We start from the raw sequence: 18,682 nt of genomic DNA on the forward strand, positions 1-18,682 counted from the left end.
AACCTCCGGCCACTCGCAGCATCCTGCGCTGTCCGTCCTCTGGGGGGGGGGGGTGGCGAAGCCCTCCCTACCGACACCTCAGGCCTCAGCTCGGCCACCACATCCTTTATCAGTTGCCGGGTGGAGCCGGCTCCTCTCCCATCCCCACCAGGGGCTACAACTGAGGATCTCACCCTGCTGACAGAATCCTCCCGCGGCCTCAACGCGCGCTCATCCCCCCTCACATCTCTGATCAGTTGAACGAACGTCGGAGGAGGAGGACGCGTTTTATAAGACTGCAGGAGACTCCAAGCAATCTTGTCCTCGGCCTGGGTACCCCGAAATACCTGATCCATCCTGAACTGATCCACCTGTTCTGCCCGAATCACTCCCCAGCGCCCGAAGCCATTAAGCTGTCTCTCTAGCAGATAAAAGGTGCGCAGAGAGCTTCTCACCCTCATCCTGATACATGTTTTAAAACTCCCCGAGGAGCTCCCAGTCAACCCAAAAGCACTTTCCAAAGCCTCCATATAGTCCTTCAGAGTGGCCAAAGGCTGGTTAAACTTCTCAGCTCGCACTACCCCAGCCGCCTCTCCCCGCAAACTTTCAACTAATCTCTGTCGCTTTTCCTCATCCGAGCACTGACACTCCCTCGACAACTGTGACGTTTGCTCAAACCCTGCATCTTAATCCTCCTCACCCTCGGGAGTGGGCGTTATCCCCGAGAAACTCTTATCTTCTGGCGGGGCCCCTCTGGCCTTCTCGCTAAGGAGGTAAGTGCAGAGGCCAACTCAGAGCTCTCGCCTTTCACGGTGAAACGGGAACTGACCGACTTTTCCAAATCTGACCACTCTTTCCCTTAATCCTCCAGCACTGAAAGGATCCGTTCCCTACAATCTCCTCCCCCCTCTGCAGGCTACACTGCTCGCTGAGCTTTGACCCCTCCCTCCCCGACACTCTGCAGGCGCCATGGCCCCGCCTCCCCGGGGACGCCAATGTCCTCTGGCAACTCCGCCCCTGTTGTGTCCTCACTTGTCTGCACTAACACTATATCTGTACCTGCCTCAAAAACAAAGTTCCGCGATACAATCTCCACTTTGCCAAAAGTTTTAACCGCACTCAAACCTCGAAGTAACACTTCATCCGGTACGCTAGTCTCCACTCCCCTTCAGCACGCACGCATTGCTCTCTGCCCCCTTCGCAGCCGCACATCATCGCCGAAAAGCAGCTGCCGCCATCCCGACTGTATTTTATTTAAGCAGAGTGGTCACACAACATCCACGGAATTCAATCCCGGGACGAGCAGCCCACAAATGTATCCCCCTGGACTATCGGCTTGTATTTGTCCAGGAGAAAATCCGTCCACCCGCCAAACGTGTCTCCCGTTTGCGTGGATGTTGTGTAATGCACACGGGTACAAACTCGCACACACAATATCAGACAGCACACAGTGTACGTTTACAGAGTGCACTTTATAAATCTCACTGGAATAGGTCATTAGTAGCGATACAATATAAAAAGAAAAGAAAAAAAAGGCGCCGACTTATCAGAGTTCAATCAGTTCGTGCACAACCGCTGGAGCTCAAATATCGAAGCTTTCTGTCCACCATTCGATCTTCTCCGACCTCCTCGACCCGCCGCCTGGGACCAACCTCGGTGATCGACCAGAGCCCGTCCAGCACGTCCTTCCTCTTCGGTTCTCCTCCCGAAAATCCCGCGCACTGACTCCAGGCTCCCACACATACAGATAGAACAATATCGCTTCCTCCGTTATCCGTTAGTTCCTCCGTTATCAATAATTATAACCCAAACATTTCAACTAAACAGAGCATTACCTAATCAGTTTCCCACAAAGAAGCCATTTCATTCTAACTCTGCAGACCAGCCATTTTATATAAGCAGTTGATAGTTAACATTACAGTTAATGATCTGACAACCTTACATATATATTTGTGAGAACCGACGCAGAATGGGAGACCGTTTCGCTGAACACCTACGCTCTGTCCACCAGAGAAAGCAGGATCTCCCAGTGACCACACATTTTAATTCCACGTCCCATTCCTAGTCTGATATGTCTATACATGGCCTCCTCTCCTGTCAAGATGAAGCCACACTCAAGTTGGAGGAACAACACTTTACATTCCGTCTGGGTAGTCTCCAAACTGATAGGATGAACATTGATTTTACGAACTCAATTAACGCACCTCCTCCCCTTCTTACCCCATCCCTCATTTATTTATTGATGTATTTATTTATTATTTTCTCTGACTCTCTCACAATCAGTGCTTGCCTGCTCTCCATCTACCTCTGGTGCTCCCTTCCCCCGTTTTATCTCCCTAGGCCTCCCGTCCCATGAACTTTTCCCTTCTTCAGCTGTGTATCCCTTTTTCCAATCAACTTCCCAGCTCCGAGCTTCATCCCTCCCCCTCCTGTCTTCTCCTATAATTTCGGATCACCCTCTCCCCATCCCAAATCTCTTACTAGCTTTTCATTTAGTTAGTCCTGACCAAAAGTCTTGGCCCGAACCGTCGACCCTCCTCCCGTTCTTACCCCATCCCTGACATATTTAGTTGTTTGTTTTACTCTCTCTCTGCCCATCACTCTGCCTGTTCTCCATCTCCCTCTGGTGCTCCCCTCCCCCTTTCTTTCTGCCTAGACCTCCCGTCCCATGATCCTTTCCCTTCTCCAGCTCTGTATCTATTTTGCCAATCACCTTTCCAGCTCTTAGCTTCATCCCACCCCCTCCGGTCTTCTCCTATCATTTCGCATTTCCCCCTCCCCCTCCTACTTTCAAATCTCTTACTATCTTTCCTTTCAGTTAGTCCTGACGAAGGGTCTCGGCCCGAAACGACGACAGTGCTTCTCCCTATCGATGCTGCTGGCCTGCTGTGTTCCACCAGCATTTTGTGTGTGTTGCTTGAATTTCCAGCATCTCCTCGTTAAAGGACTAAGCTTTGTCATGAAACAGGTAAGTTATAATTTGAGGCAAGGATTGGCTGTAAAAATGGCTGAAGGGGAACTGAAGTTTATTCCACATCAACCCCACCTACTGGGAGGCATCACAGTCACATGGTCAGCTGGAGATGTCAGACCACTGAACACACCAGCACAGGGTCCCCGTGGTTCTGTGATGTTTGTGTGTGTGTGTGTGTGTGTGTGTGTGTGTGTGTGTGTGTGTGTGTGTGTGTGTGTGTGTGTGTGTGTGTGTGTGAACGACTGTGGGAGTGGGGATTTTGAACACCATGTAATGATTTGGATGAAATTCACGATGTGAAAAGGAAGTCCAAGTCTAATCAGATTTGTGTTTTTATTTATTTCGGGAGGTATTTCGACGGAACAGGAGGTAGGACCTGCTCTTTACCGAAAGCCTGGATGGATGGATTCGTAAAATTGTTCCGAATAGCAGCTTATAATCACCAGTTTAAATATTAACAGGACTGATGATGATGTCCAGGAATTGACAGTGACAGATGAGGCCCTACCGGTTGAAATATCCGATCACCGCTATTTGCTGAACACAGTGCTAAGAAAAACACTTGATGCCATTAATCGAGGTAAAACTTACAAAGATTGGCCGTAATACTGGGCTGAAGGGGAACTGAAGTTTATTCCACATCAACCCCACCGACTGGGAGGCATCGCTGTCACATGGTCAGCTGGAGATGCCAGACCCCTGAGCACACCAGCACAGGGTCACAATACAACCAATACACGGGACTGGCAGATGAACCACTGTGTCCTGATCCCAGGCACACTGCACTGACACACCAGGACATGAGTTTGAATCCTACCACAGGAGCTGGGAATTTAATACTGACTTGATAATATTGTAGAGAATAAAAGTGGGTATCAGTGTGATTACCGGGATTGTCAGGAAAATACACAAGTTCTTCGTGAATTGTGAGTGCAGTGTCTGATTGACGCAGGTCTTCCCCCTTCTGGATCAGCATCTCTCACTGTTGTCAGAAGCAGAAGAGGGGAGTGGTAGTGATCGGGAACTCAATCTTCATGAAGCAGACAGGAGAATTTATGGACATGAACTGAAGACCTGAATGGTGTGTTGCCTCCGAGGTGGCAGGGTCAGGAACGCCTGGGATCGTGTCTGCATAATTTGGAGAGGGAGGGAAAAGAACCAGATACTGTATCTTCGTATATTCTGGGACCAATGATACTGGAAGTAAAAGCAAAGAGGTCCTGAAAATAGAATTGTGAGAGCTTGGTAAAAAGCTCAGTACAGTACATCCAGTGTTGTAATTTCTGGATTGTTGCCTGTGCCACCTGCTGGTTAGTGTAGGAACAGCATAATTTGGCTGCTATTGATTTGAGGGCTGTTCAAAAGCTCTTGAAATGAACGCTGACATTGGATTTGCCTTCCTAACACCTTCCTCACCACTGACTCGACCTGCAAGCTAACCTTTAGGGTGTTCTGCAGAAGGACTCCTTAGTCCATTTTCATCTCAAAATTTTTGGATTTTTTCCCCATTTAAAAAAAAATCTGCACATTATTTCTACGACCAAAGCTCATGACCTGAATTTTCCTGCATTGTATTTCATTTGCCATTTTCTTGCCCTTTCTCCTCATTCAAGTCTTTGTGCAGTCTGCCTGTTTCCTCAACACTACCGCCCTCCTGTCAATGTCACATTCTGAATTTTCATATTTAATAACAATTGGATCTAAGTCTGTCTTTCTCCTCTAACTCACAGGATCGAAGAGAACGCTGTTCTTGTCTTGAATGATACCTTGTCCAGAGATGTCCCAGTGCTGGGGCCAGGGATCTCTCCGGGAAGTTGTGACTGGGAGATGTTTGCATTCTGAAGTACACTTTTCCTAAGTTATTGATCAGAGGGAAACCCTGGTCCTGTGCTTCACCTCTCCCTGTGGAGTCTGTCACAGTCGGATCCCACTCTCTGTTGGTCAATTATTGGGGCTGATCACCTGAACCTGTGTTTACGGATCTGCTGCCGTGTGTTATAGAATTAAACTGCGCTGCAGAATTAATCCATTAACGGAGCAAATCAGACACAGGTCATTAAGTGGTTCCTTCTTTCCCTCTGAACTCCGTCATAAATCCGGGCAGCGCTTCGTCCTGAAGCAGGGTCTCGACCCGAAACGAAAGATTATTCAATTCCATGGATGCTGCCTGACCTGCTGAGTTCCTCCAGTTTTGTGTGTGTAGCTCCTCTCTGTATCCCTTCTCGGCCTCATCAGATGCTGATTTTCCAGAGTCATGGTCAGTCACAGTTAATTCAGTGAAACCGGCCCCATCAGCGACTGGAATGAGGATCAGCACCTATCGGTGTTGTTCATGCAGATCGTTTTTATCGCCAACGATTCCCCACACATCGTCTTATCTCCACACTGAAAAAGACAGGTCAGAGACAGTGCGACTCGTTTCTGGTGTTAGATGAGCAGCCATTTACGGACTCTAGCACCCCCGAATTTTAGCGAAAGCCCGAACCCGTGTTAATTCCCGGAGAACGTTTTCAGTCATGCCCCGTGTCTGTTCTCTCTCTCCAGTGAATTTATTGGCGATTGTGATCCTGTCCCGGGGAAAGTGCGGCCCCTCTACCTGCACCACTCGCTACCTGGTGGCCATGGCAGCGGCCGATCTACTGACCATTGTCACAGGGTTCATTTTGACTCGAATCAGAGTATATTACTTCCCGTGGAGTTTTCTGGTCATCACCCCTTTGTGCACTGTTATCGGGGTACTGATGTTCACAGCCACACACTGTTCTGTCTGGTTTACCGTCACTTTCAGTTTTGACCGGTTTGTCGATATTTTCTGCCAGAAACTGAAAACAAAATATTGCACCGGGAAAACTGCGGCTGTGGTTCTGACAACAACCGGCGTACTGTCCTGTCTGAGAAACGTTCCCCGATTCTTCATATGGGAACCCCGGATGATCATCGACAATGTACCGTGGTCCTGTATTACCAAGGACCATTGTTTCACTGACCCCCTGGTGGGTGGGTTATGACTGGCTCGATACGGTTTTAACTCCGTTCCTCTCTTTCGCTGGGATCCTGCTGCTCAACGCTCTGACAGTCAGGCACATTTTAGTGGCCAGTCGGGTCCGAAAGGGGCTGAAGGGTCAGAGCAAGGGGGAGAACAGCAGTGACCCGGAGATGGAGAGCAGGAGGAGGTCTGTGGTTTTACTCTTCACCCTCTCCGGCAGCTTCATCCTCCTGTGGATGACAATGGTTGTATTTTTCATATATTATCAGGTCACAGGAAAAGGATTCGAATTCAATGACTCTGAATGGATCTTTCAGTACGTCGGGTATTGTTCGTATTTTTGACGAAAAGCTTTACTTTAGCTGGGTATTGAAGAGATGGGTACAGGTGTTTTTCATAAGCCGTAAGCATAACAGCGGCGAATTCCGAACGTTTTTGTACAATTTCACGTGAAAAATCTTTGAAGGAGCGAATTTCAGAGTTTTGAAATTGAAACAACCTTTGTTTTATAGCAAGGTTAATAATACGGTTTTTGTCTCTGAAACAATGAAAACGCACAACCACATGCCGATTTTTACCTTCACCCAAGGTTTTTAAGTAGCCGTCTCTATGAGCCATTTCGATCTCCAGGGGTTGTAGGCAAGCCACCAGAAATAAAGATTGAATCATTTAATCAAAATAATCCAGTCTGTCGGCATATTCTGATTTTTCTTTTAATCCAACAAATCAAATATTATTCCGACGGGAACGAGTTTCAAATCCACAATCCTTTGCAGAGCCTTTTCCAAACGAGAAGAAATATCAGTCGCATTTCGACTAACCTCTTTAAGATCACGGCTCAAAGAGTCAATTATTTTCCTCCAGAAGGAGAAATCATTCTTTTAGTTGAGTTAGTTCAGCAGCAACATAGCTGATCTCAGCCTCGAATCTATTTACCCAGAGTGGTTCGTTTGAAATCACCTCAGTTTTCTGAATCTTACCGTTACCGGCTTCGGGATTTTTTTTTAGAGCTATTGAGGATAGACACAGTTATAACTATAAATCTAAACTTTCATCTAATCTGGCGTCTAATACCCCACATCCGCGAATCCAAACCCTGCCCTGACCTCAATCCCACCACAACCCTGTCCCAAAACGCTAGTCTGAACTCTAACTCCCCACATGTTGATCCTAAATGTAATCTGGACTCTAAGTCTGCACGTCCTTGTCCCTAAATCCGAATCTGAGCTAACTGTAATGCATGGGCCAGACCAAAGCCACAGTTGCGTGATACTCATTCTTGAGTGGATAGATCAGGAAGCACAAGACGGATAATTTACCCACCGCCAGCATAATCACATCCTGACCTAACAGTGACACACTTTTCATTTTCCCAGTTCAGAAAATGCCGATGAAAATGACGTGATATGAAGAAAAGACAGGGACCCAGTAACTTAAACCCAAGCTGGGAACACAGAAAATGAGTCACCACAAAACACAAAGGTACAGGGTGGAGTGACACTGACTCTCCAGTAAACCCTGTTAACTTACCCCATGCACCCAGATGTAGAATAAAGATCAGTGTAAATCAGAAGCAGGGAAGTTAAATCTCACTTACTTTGAGAGGAAGCCTCATAACTTCTACTCTCCAAATGGTCACAACAAAATCAAATAAAGAGATCTAAAGCACCTGAACCCTCGAAATGACATGATTTTCCTTATCTTGGGATGTGGGCAGGCTGGGCCTGGTCAATCTTGACTGAGTCACTCAGAAAGGGCATCTTGTGATTAAGGACCCGAAACACACAGAGATAGTCATTTATATCATTAATGATGGTCCCCAGGACACAGCCAAGTTGTGCTGGACCAGGTTCGCAAAAGGCATGGGCTAGATCCAAGTATCAGGGTTGTGTCACACTGAGTCTCGAGTGATGAGGTCAAGAAGCACCAGAGAGATGATTTCACCACAGTCTGCATCATCTCAACCAAACCAACACTGGCCCACACCACAACCCCACAAACACTTAGCTGAACAACACACAGAGCAGCACTCATTCCCTACAATGCAACTTCACCCCACTTCAATCATAAGTAGTAATCCCATCATAAAAACACATTCAGAATAATAAAGTTTAACATTTGTGTAAGCAGGAGGAAGCTCCCAATAAAGGCAATTGTGGGACCTGTTTAATGTCCAGAGCAAAGCAGCAGGGCTACATGATACTGTATCTCCAGTGACGAGTTTAACTAGCACAGCAGTGATTTGTTTTCTTACTCTGCATAACCTACCACAACCTAACCAAACAGTGACACACTTTTCATTTTCCCGGTCCCTGAAACGGCAATGAAGAAAGCCAAGTGCCAAGAGCTGAGAGGGAACCAGAACGTTAAACCCAAGCTGAGAACAAAGATAACAAGTCAACACGAAAGCCAAAGTGACTGGGTCGAGTGGCATTGAATCTCCAGTAAATCCTCTTAATTTAACCCAATCGATTCCACTTACCCAGATGCAAAATAATAATAATAATCTGTCTAAATTTAAAGTAAGGAGATCACCGCTTATTTTCAGATAAAGCCTCATAAGTAGGCCTCAAAATTCTATTCCCAATATAGTTGAATAAAACCAAATAAAGAGGTCTAAAATACCCAAGCCGTCTAAATGACGGATTTCACTGGCTTGGTCTATGGTAATAACACAAGCTGGGACTGAACAACTCTGCCTGGGTCACCTGGCCGATGGTATCTAATGATTGAAGACCTGACACACCCAGTGATCACAGGTTGCATTACTGATGAGATGTCATAGTGCATATCCGGCTCATTAAGCCAAGATGGACCACCTTAATGAAGGGAATGAGCCAGTAAAGTGGCTCTACTGCCCTATCCGCGACAGGCCAACATACTTCAGCACACTATATCGCACAACATTATCTCCCTGCCCCACATATACACCCTCCAACTCTATACGTATATCTAATCCCATGGTCCTATAGTTCAAAGGGACGCATACCACCACTAACCATAGTCACAGGCCGATTAACCATGGTTGTGTAAGGTGGATGGAGAACCAATAAAGGCAAATATTGGAGTTGGTTAATGAAGGCGCAGACCATATCAAAGTGGCAGGGCTCAACCTAACCCAGGCCACAGCCCCTCAAACAAGCTTATTGATCATGAGGACGCTTTCACTCTCCTCTCTCTCAGTTTGATCCCTACTCCTAAACTAACACTTACGCCAACACCTACACACTCCTTTAAATATTAACCCACACTTCAGCACTCATTTCCTACAATCCAGCATCACACTCAAATCAATCACAAGTAGTAGCCCCACATATTTGTATATTCATAATCATAAACGTTAACATTTCTGTAAGGAGGCAGATAATGCCAATAATGGCAAATGCTGAACAAAGTTAATGAAGGCGTGGACCAGACCAAAGTGGCAGGGTTGATTGACATTGAATCTGTTGTGGTGAAATCAGGGAGCAAAAGAGGGATGATTTCCCATTGCCTGCATAATTAAAACATAACTATTACTTTGTGGTGAGTAGGTGGGAACAGACAAAAGCTTTTTGCTTTACTGGACACATGGAACACGGAAGAGTAGAACATAGGAACAGGCCGTTCGGCCGCTTTGCCGAATCTCCAAAAAAGGAAATCCAACCCCCCCCCCCCCCCCAAATATTAATCCCACCCGCAAAATGTCCATATCCCTCCATCTTCCTGACAGCCCCCTGCCTACCCAAAACGTGTCTTCAAAACCGCTAATGTATTTGCCTCTACTACCATACCAGGCAGGACATTGCAGTCATCCACAACTCTCTGAGTAAAATAACCTCCGCTCACATGCTTCTTGAACCTACCCCCTCTCACCTTCAAAGCATGCCCACTGTTATCAGGCATTTCAACCCTGGGAAACAAACACACTCTGTCCACGCTGCCTCTCTTATAAATCTCTACCGTATCTCCCAATGCACACCCTGTTAGTTGATGCTGGGCCGGGTTATTGAAAGGCAGGGGCCACATCAAAGTAGCAGGGTTGTGTCGCAGTGAATCCCCCCTCAGACTCCAACGCTCCAGAAGAAACAACCAAAGTTTATCCAGAATGTCATCGCAGCAAATGTCCTGGGAACGAGGTAGCATCCTCGTAAGTGTCTTCTACACCCGCCCCAAAACCTCTACATCGTTCCTATCAACACACACAAAATGCTGCTGGAACGTAGAAGGCCAGGCAGCATCTATAGGATGAAGAGCAGTGGACGTTTCGGGTCGAGACCCTTCGTCAGGACTGTGGGCCGAAGGGTCCTGACGAAAGTTCTCGGCCCTAAACGTCGACTGTACTTCTCGCCATAGATGCTGCCTGGCCTGCTATGTTCCACCAGCATTTTGTGTGTGTTGCTTGAGTTTCCAGCATCTGCAGATTTCCTCGTTCCTATACTGGGGTGATCAGAACTGAGGTTGGAGGAACAACACCGTATGTACCGGCTGGGTAGCCTCCAACCTGATGGCATGAACATTGACTTCTCTAACTTCCGTTAATGCCCCTCCTCCCCTTCTTACCCCATCCCTGACATATTTAGTTGTTTGTTTTTTTTTTCTCTCTCTGCCCATCACCCTGCCTGTTCTCCATCTCCCTCTGATGCTCCCCTCCCCCTTTCTTTCTCCCGAAGCCTCCCGTCCCATGTTCGTTTCCCTTCTCCAGCTCGGTATCACTTTCGCCAATCATCTTTCCAGCTCTTAGCTTCATCTTACCCCCTCCGGTCTTCTCCTATCATTTTGCATTTCTCGCTACCCCAACTACTTTCAAATTTCTTAGTATCTCTCCTTTCAGTTAGTCCTGACGAAGGGTCTCGGCCCGAAACGTCGACTGTGCTTCTTCCTGTACATGCTGCCTGGCCTGCTGCGTTCCACCAGCATGTTGTGTGTGTTGATTGAATTTCCAGCATCTGCAGATTTCCTCATGACATCGTTCCTATGCTGGGGTGACCAGAACTGTATGCAATATTCGAAATGTGATCTAACCAGTGTTTAATAAAGTTACAGCATAATTTCCTGGCGTTTGAACTCAATATCTCGACTAACAAACACTAGTATTCAATAAGCCTTCTTAACCACCTTATCGACCCGTGTGGCACTTTCAAAGAGATACGAGTGTAATAATGGACGCTGCCGTTCTGAGACATCGCTTCTTGAAGGTGTCCTGGGTACTTTGTAGGCTAGTAGCCAAGATAGATCCGGATATACAAGTACTTAGATATCCGGAGACTGATTAGTGATAGTCAGCGTCGTTTTGTGCGTGGTGCGAGTTATCCAAATTATCTTATGTAGTTTTTCGAGGGACTTATCCAGAAATCTGATGTCGCAAATGCAGTGGATGGGTTCTACGGGTTATTTAGCAAGGCCATTGACAAGGTCCTGCTTGGGAGGTTCAGCAGGTTTAGTCGGTTGGCATTCATTGGGGAAGATAGAGAGTGGAAATAGATGGTTGCGTCTCCGACTGGAGGCCGGTGACTTGTCGTATACCGCATAGATCGGTGCTGGGTCCGTTGTTGTTTGTCATCTAGATCAACGATCGGGATGATACTGTGATAAACCGGATCAGCAAACTTGTGGATAACACATGATTGGGTGGTTTAGTGGACAGCATTTAAGGCTATCAACGTTTGCCAGATGTTCTGGATTTGGGTTTGATTGCATTGAAGAAAAGTTTGGATAAGTGCAAGGATGGGAGGGTTTATTGAAGGCTATCCTGAAGGTGCGGACTTGGCGGAATAACATTTCGGAACAGACTAAACGGAGAAAATTATCTGTTTCTTTGTTGCAGTGCTCCATGACTCTAGGGGAAGTGTAGTTGGAAGGGAACCGGTTTGGTCACACACACACACACACACACACACACACACACACACACACACACACACACACACACACTCACACACACACACACACAGACACACACAGATACACACACACACACACAGACACACACACACACAGACACACACACACACACACACACACACACAAAGGCATACACACTTACATACACACACGCACGCAAACACACTTACATACACACAAGAGCACACAGACACTGGTATGCACAAAAATACACAAACGCTGAAACACAGACAGACGCACGAACTAAAACACGCACAATATATTACGCACACAATCTCACATACACAAATATACACTCGCTCAGAATGGCTCACAGAATCGCGCACACATACACACAAAAGCACTCATATAAAAATGGGAAAGAATCCTACACAAGCATAAAAAAACAAATGGAAACGCACTGACACGAACACAGACTGTCATAAACACATACAAACCCTCACACTCACAAACACCCAAACACTCAAACGCACAGAATCACAAACAGACTCACATAAGCAAACATAAGAGGCACACACACAATCGCACCAGACAAAAACACGCACACTCACGCACAAACAGAAACAGATACATGCACAGAAAACAAACAAATGCTCCAACTCTGACACATAAACACACAGAAACAGAGACTCCAGTTGCACATATTGATGTCTTTGACGTACATATTTACAGTGGAAGCGCATGTAATTGATATAGCAACTCAGTCGGTTCAGTCACTTTTTTCTGGGGCAACCGAGTAACACAAATGATTAAGAGCATCTGAGACTAGATACCCAAATACCTATGTTTGCTGTTGTGAGGTTTGACTCATGGACAGTCCGGGAATCTAGAGAGACCGATTATGTAGAGGTAGTTAGAATCCATTTAATATGACGTCGTGGTTGGCACAGACACTGTGGGCCGAAGGGTCTGTTCCTGTGTTTTACCTTTCGCTGTTCAAAGTAGATGGAAGACAAACAGAGGGAAGCAACGTTCCTTTTCTGAGCAAACGTTTATTTCAATGGTGATGAACATAGACATGTTTTTGAGGCAGGGCAAAATTTAGTATACATCTGGTACCTTGACGAAGGTTAATGATTTCAGGAAAGAAGGTTGGGTTTCCATTCAAAGCAACACAATAAAATACTAGAAGGACTCAGCAGGCCAGGAGGTTTCTACAGAACAGAATATTGCCTACGTCTCGTGCCGAAATCCTTGATCAGGACTTGGGCAAAAAAAAAAGAAAATTCAGAGCAAGAAGGCGGGGCAGGGGAAGTGAAAAAGACTTACAATGTGGAAGGATTTAGGTGACAGAGCGAGTGGGCAGGGGTGAAGTTCATTCTTGAAAGAGATAAGTATCTGCAGAAAGAAAAGTCTGACAAGAGAGGGTAGAAGATCATGGCAGAAGGGTGAGAACCAGACGGAGTTGATTGGCAGGAAAGGAGATCAGGCGAGAGAGGGAAACGGGAATGGGGGAATAATGAAGGGGCATTAATCGAAGTTCGGATAATCAGTGTTCATGGCACCAGGTTTGTGCCAATCCAGACAGAACATAATATGTTGATCCCCCATCCTGTGCGGCCTCATCATGGCAGTAGAGGAGGCCATGAATTGACGTGCTGGACTGGGGAATAGAATTGAAACGTGTGCGTTGATTTGAACTTCAGCATCTGCAGATATTTCCGTGCTTGTGGCTGCACTCAGATGAGGTGCGATCGGAATTGGTGCAGAATCGGAGTGGAGCGGCCGTTTTACTCTCAGTCGATATGCTTTAGTAGTTCCTCAACTGATGGACAAAAGTCACACCGAGACAAACAACAGAGTCTGAGGGCATTTGAAGCAACGTTCCCTTTGCTGCATGAATTCTATTCCCAATTTACAGCCCTGAGTACATCACATTACCCATTGTTTGCCGTTTCACAATTAATTTACGGAAAAATCACTAACTGTCACCGTGGGGATTGCACATGTCTGACGTAATCGGTTTGGAAATAAAGTGAAAACCTTTATTTTTAAATCTGTTGAAGTCTGTCCCAGTGGAGTCGCTAAATGGTATCAAAACCCCAGGCTTATGCTGCCTTTCCATTTCATTCCGAGAGATCGGCTGTAGCACGGGGTGTCTAATCACTGGGCGGAGAAAATGTCTTCAATGTTGGATAGTTACAGGAGTGTGCAGTCAGTATTGTACGTGCTCATTGCCGTCATTGGAGTTTCTGGTGAGTGATAAGAGCAATTCATATTTGTCATTTCTGTGTGTTAACCATGTGAATCTGTTTATGATCATTTGACAAGCTTCCAACTTGATGATCATTGTGCAAACATCCGTCAGAGATATCGATCCTGTTAGTTCCAAATGCCGATGTTGCATATTTAATGACACAGAACCAATAGAACCATAGAACAATACCACACAGAAACAGTCCTTTTGGCCCTTCTTGGCTGTGCCGAACCATTTTTCTGCCGAGTCCCACTGACCTGCACCTGGCCCATATCCCTCCATACACCTCTCATCCATGTACCTGTCCAATTTTTTCCTAAATGTTAAAAGTGAGCCCACATTCACAACTTCATCTGGCAGCTCATTCCACACTCCCACCACTCTGTGTGACAAGAAGCCCTCCCACTAATGATCCCATTAAACTTTTCCCCATTCACCCTTAACCCATGTCCTCTGTTTTTTTTTCTCCCCTAGCCTCAGTGGAAAAAGCCTGCTTGCATTCACTCTAGTTATACCCATCATAATTTTATATACCTCTATCAAGTCTCCCCTCATTCTTCTACGCACCAAGGAATAACCTATTCAAACTTCCTCTGTACCTCAGTTTCTCAAGACCCGGCAAGATGCTTGTAAACCTTCTCTGCACTCTTTCAACCTTATTAATATCCTTCCTGTAATTTGGTGACAAAAACTGCACACAATACTCCAAATTCGGCCTCACCAATGCCTTATTCAACCTCATTATAACATTCCAACTCTTATACTCAATACTTTGATTTATAAAGACCAATGTACCAAAAGCTCTCTTTACTACCCTATCTACCTGTGACGCCACTTTTAGGGAACTTTGTATCTATATTCCTACATCCCTCTGTTCTACTGAACTCCTCAGTGTCCTACCATTTACTTTGTATGTTCCACCTTGGTTTGTCCTTCCAAAGTGCAATTCCTCACACTTGTCTGTATTAAATACCATCTGCCATTTTCAGCCCATTTTCCAGCTGGTCCAGATCCCTCTGCAAGCTTTGAAAACCTTCCTCACTGTCCACTACACCTCCATTCTTTTTATCATCAGCAGATTTGCTGATCCAGTTTACCTCATTATCATCCAGATCATTGATATATATATATATATAACAAATAATAATGGACCCAGCACTGATCCCTGTGGCACAGCACTAGTCACAGGCCTCCACTTAGAGAAGCAATCCTCCTTTACTACTTTCTGACTTCTCCCATTGAGACAATGTCTAATCGAATTTTCCACCTCTCCTTGTATACCCAGCGACTGAATCTTCCTAACTAACCTCTCATGCGGGACCTTGTCAAAGGCCTTACTGAAGTCCATGTAGACAACATCCACTGCCTTCCCTTCATCCACTTTCCTGGTAACTTCCTCGAAAAACTCTAATAGATTTGTTAAACATGACGTACCACGCACAAAACCGTGTTGACTCTCCTTAATAAGTTCCTGTCCATCCAAATACTTGTAGATCCTATCTCTTAGTAATCCTTCCAATAATTTAACTACTACTGACGTCAAACTTACCTGCCTATAATTTCCCGGATTACTTTTTTAAACAACGGAACAACATGAGCTATCCTCCAATCCCCTGGCACCTCACCTGTAGATACCGACATTTTAAATATATCTGCCAGGGTCCCTGTAATTTCAACACTAGTCTCCTTCAAGGTCCGAGGGAACACCCTGTCAGGTCCCGGGGATTTATTTACACTGATTTGCCTCAAGATAGCAAGCACCTCCTCCTCTTCAATCCCTATAGGCTCCAAGACCTCACTACTTGCTTCCTTCATTTCTATTGACTCCATGCCAGTTTCCTTAGTAAATACAGACGCAAAAAACATTTAAGATCTCCCCCATTTCTTTTCGTTCCATACAGAGCCGACCACTCTGATCTTCAACAGGACCATTTTTATCCCTAACTATCTAGACCTTTAACAGTATGGGAGTACCTATCAATATGCGGAAAATTAAAATCCCCTACCATCACAACTTTATGTTTCCTGCGGTTGTCCAGTTGTCTGCTATCTCTCTGCAGACTTGTTCCTCCAATTCTCGCTGACTATTGGGTGGTCTGCAATACAACCCCATTAATGCAGTCATATCTTTCCTGCTTCTCAGCTCCACCCATACGGCCTCGGTGGATAAGCCCACTAATCTGTCCTCCCTGAGCACTGCTGTAACATTTTCCCTGACTAGCAATGCCACCACCCCCACCTTTCATCCCTCTGCCTCTATCACGTCTGAAACATCGGAAAACTGGAACATTAAGCTGCCTGTAGCTACTATCTATAAACTTCTCATTCTCCCGAATGATCCGGAGGTCATTCAGGTCCTGCTCCAGTTCCGTAACGCGACTTGTTGGGAGCTGCAGCTGGATGCTCTTCTTGCAGGTATCGTTGTCAGGGACACGGGAGGTCTCCCCGACTTCCTACATTCTGCAAGAGGAGCATTCCAACATCCTGCCTGGCATTCTCTCTACTCTAAACAAACGAAACAAACCTTACCGGAACCTACCCTCGCCTCTGCCTGTTCACGCCGAAGCCTGTTGAACCAAAGCCGTCCCACTCTGACTCAGTCCACTCTGACGATGGCCGCTACGACGATGGCCGCTGTATATGGCGGTCTTTTTTTAAACCTTTGGCGCGCTAAGTCTCGCGCCTGCGCAGACTAGCCTCTTTGTCCCGATCAGTTAAAAAATGGCTTCTCTCTGAGTTGCCTTTACTTCTTCACTCTCCGCCTCTTGCTTCGACTTCAAATCGTCTGTCTCTCCTCCGCCACAAGCGATCCACTCGGACGTTTATCGTGTCTTTAATGACACCTTTCCCAGAATAGTCCCAGTACAGCTCTCTGACTGGCAGGACTTTGATGGGAATTCGTCCGGATTTTACCCGTGCTGGAGAAAGGTACTTTCCCCTTAAAATGGGATTGGGAGGGTTTTACATTGTGAACTTGACTATTTTTGATCTATTGAACAGACTGAACACTTGGTCCCGCGTTTTATGTTTTCCTTTGGACTCTGTGACAATCGCATTCCTTTGCCCGTTGGTTAATAATTGGGTATGATCACTTGCATCAGTGTCAACAGACATGCTGAACTGTTTTATCCAAGTGCACTGCGCTGTAGAATTAATTTATTAATGGAGACATCAACTTCTGTTTACAAAATTGAACCAGCTTTCCCTCTGAGACCCGTCGTAAATTGGGGCATCGTTTCGTCCTGACGACGGGTCTTGGCCCGAAACAGTCAGAGTTTGTTCAATTGCATAAAAGTTTCCTGAGCTGCAGATTTCCTCCAGTAATTTGTGTGTGCTGCTTCCCTCTGGATCCCTTCCGGCCCACCGGATACCGACTTTCTGGTAGCCCCGTCAGCGGTGAAATCAGGGTTAGCATCGATCACTGTTGTTCATGCAGCTCGTTTTCAGCACCGACGATTAGTCACGCAATGTCTTATTGGCACAGTGAGGAAAACAGTCAAAGATAGTGTGACCTGTGCCAGATGATAGATTTGCAGCCGTTTACACATTCTCGCACTCCTGACCTTTAGCCAAAACCCGATCCCGTGTTAATTCCTGGATAATTTGTGCATTAATGCCCAGTGTCTGTTCTCTCCTATCACTCTGTCTTTGTCTGTCTGACTAACGCTCTCTTCTCTGTTTCTTCAGTGAATTCAATGGCGATTGTGATCCTGTCCCGGGGAAAGTGCGGCCTCTCTACCTGCACCACTCGCTACCTGGTGGCCATGGCAGCGGCCGATCTACTGACAATTGTCTTCGAGATCATTTTGAGTCGAATAAATTACTTTATGTCCAGTTTTCTTAACATTACTCCTGTGTGCACGGTTATAAATGCACTGAGATTCGCATCCACAGACTGTTCTGTCTGGTTCACCGTCACGTTCACCTTTGATCGGTTTGTCGCCATTTGCTGCCAGAAGCTGAAAACAAAATATTGCACCGGGAAAACTGCGGCTATAGTTCTAACAACAACCGGCATAGTGTTCTTTCTGAAAAACATTCCCCGCTACTTCCTCTGGGAACCCAAGGTAATCATCGACAAGGTGCCGTGGTTCTGTGAACTCAGGGACAAAGTTATCACTGACCCCGGCTGGGTAGGACAGGCTTGGCTGGAGACTGTTTTAACTCCGTTCCTCCCTTTCGCTGTGATTCTGCTGTTCAACGCTCTGACAGTCAGACACATTTTAGTGGCCAGTCGGGTCCGTAAGGGGCTGAAGGTTCAGAGCAAGGGGGAGAACCGCAGTGACCCGGAGATGGAGAGCAGGAGGAGGTCTGTGGTTTTACTCTTCACCATCTCCGGCAGCTTCATCCTCCAGTGGATGACGCTGGTTGTAAATTTCATATATTATCGGGTCAAAGCTATTGGTTTCAATTTCAATGATTCTGAATGGATATTTCATGAGGTCGGCGTTTTGCTGAGGAATTTCAGCTTGTGCACGAACACATTTATTTACGCGGTGACTCAGTCGAAATTCAGGGAGCAGGCGGTCAGCGCGGTGAAATATCCGATCACCTCGGTGGTTCAGTTCATTAATAAAGTCGCGCCCTGAGCGCAACCCAGATGCAACTTCAATGTATCCAGTCCGGGCTCCAGATCTTCTCATCCACCGTCTAGTCTCCAATC

The sequence above is a fragment of the Hemitrygon akajei genome, unplaced genomic scaffold (assembly GCF_048418815.1).
Source record: "Hemitrygon akajei unplaced genomic scaffold, sHemAka1.3 Scf000044, whole genome shotgun sequence".
Classification (NCBI taxonomy): Eukaryota; Metazoa; Chordata; class Chondrichthyes; order Myliobatiformes; family Dasyatidae; genus Hemitrygon; species Hemitrygon akajei.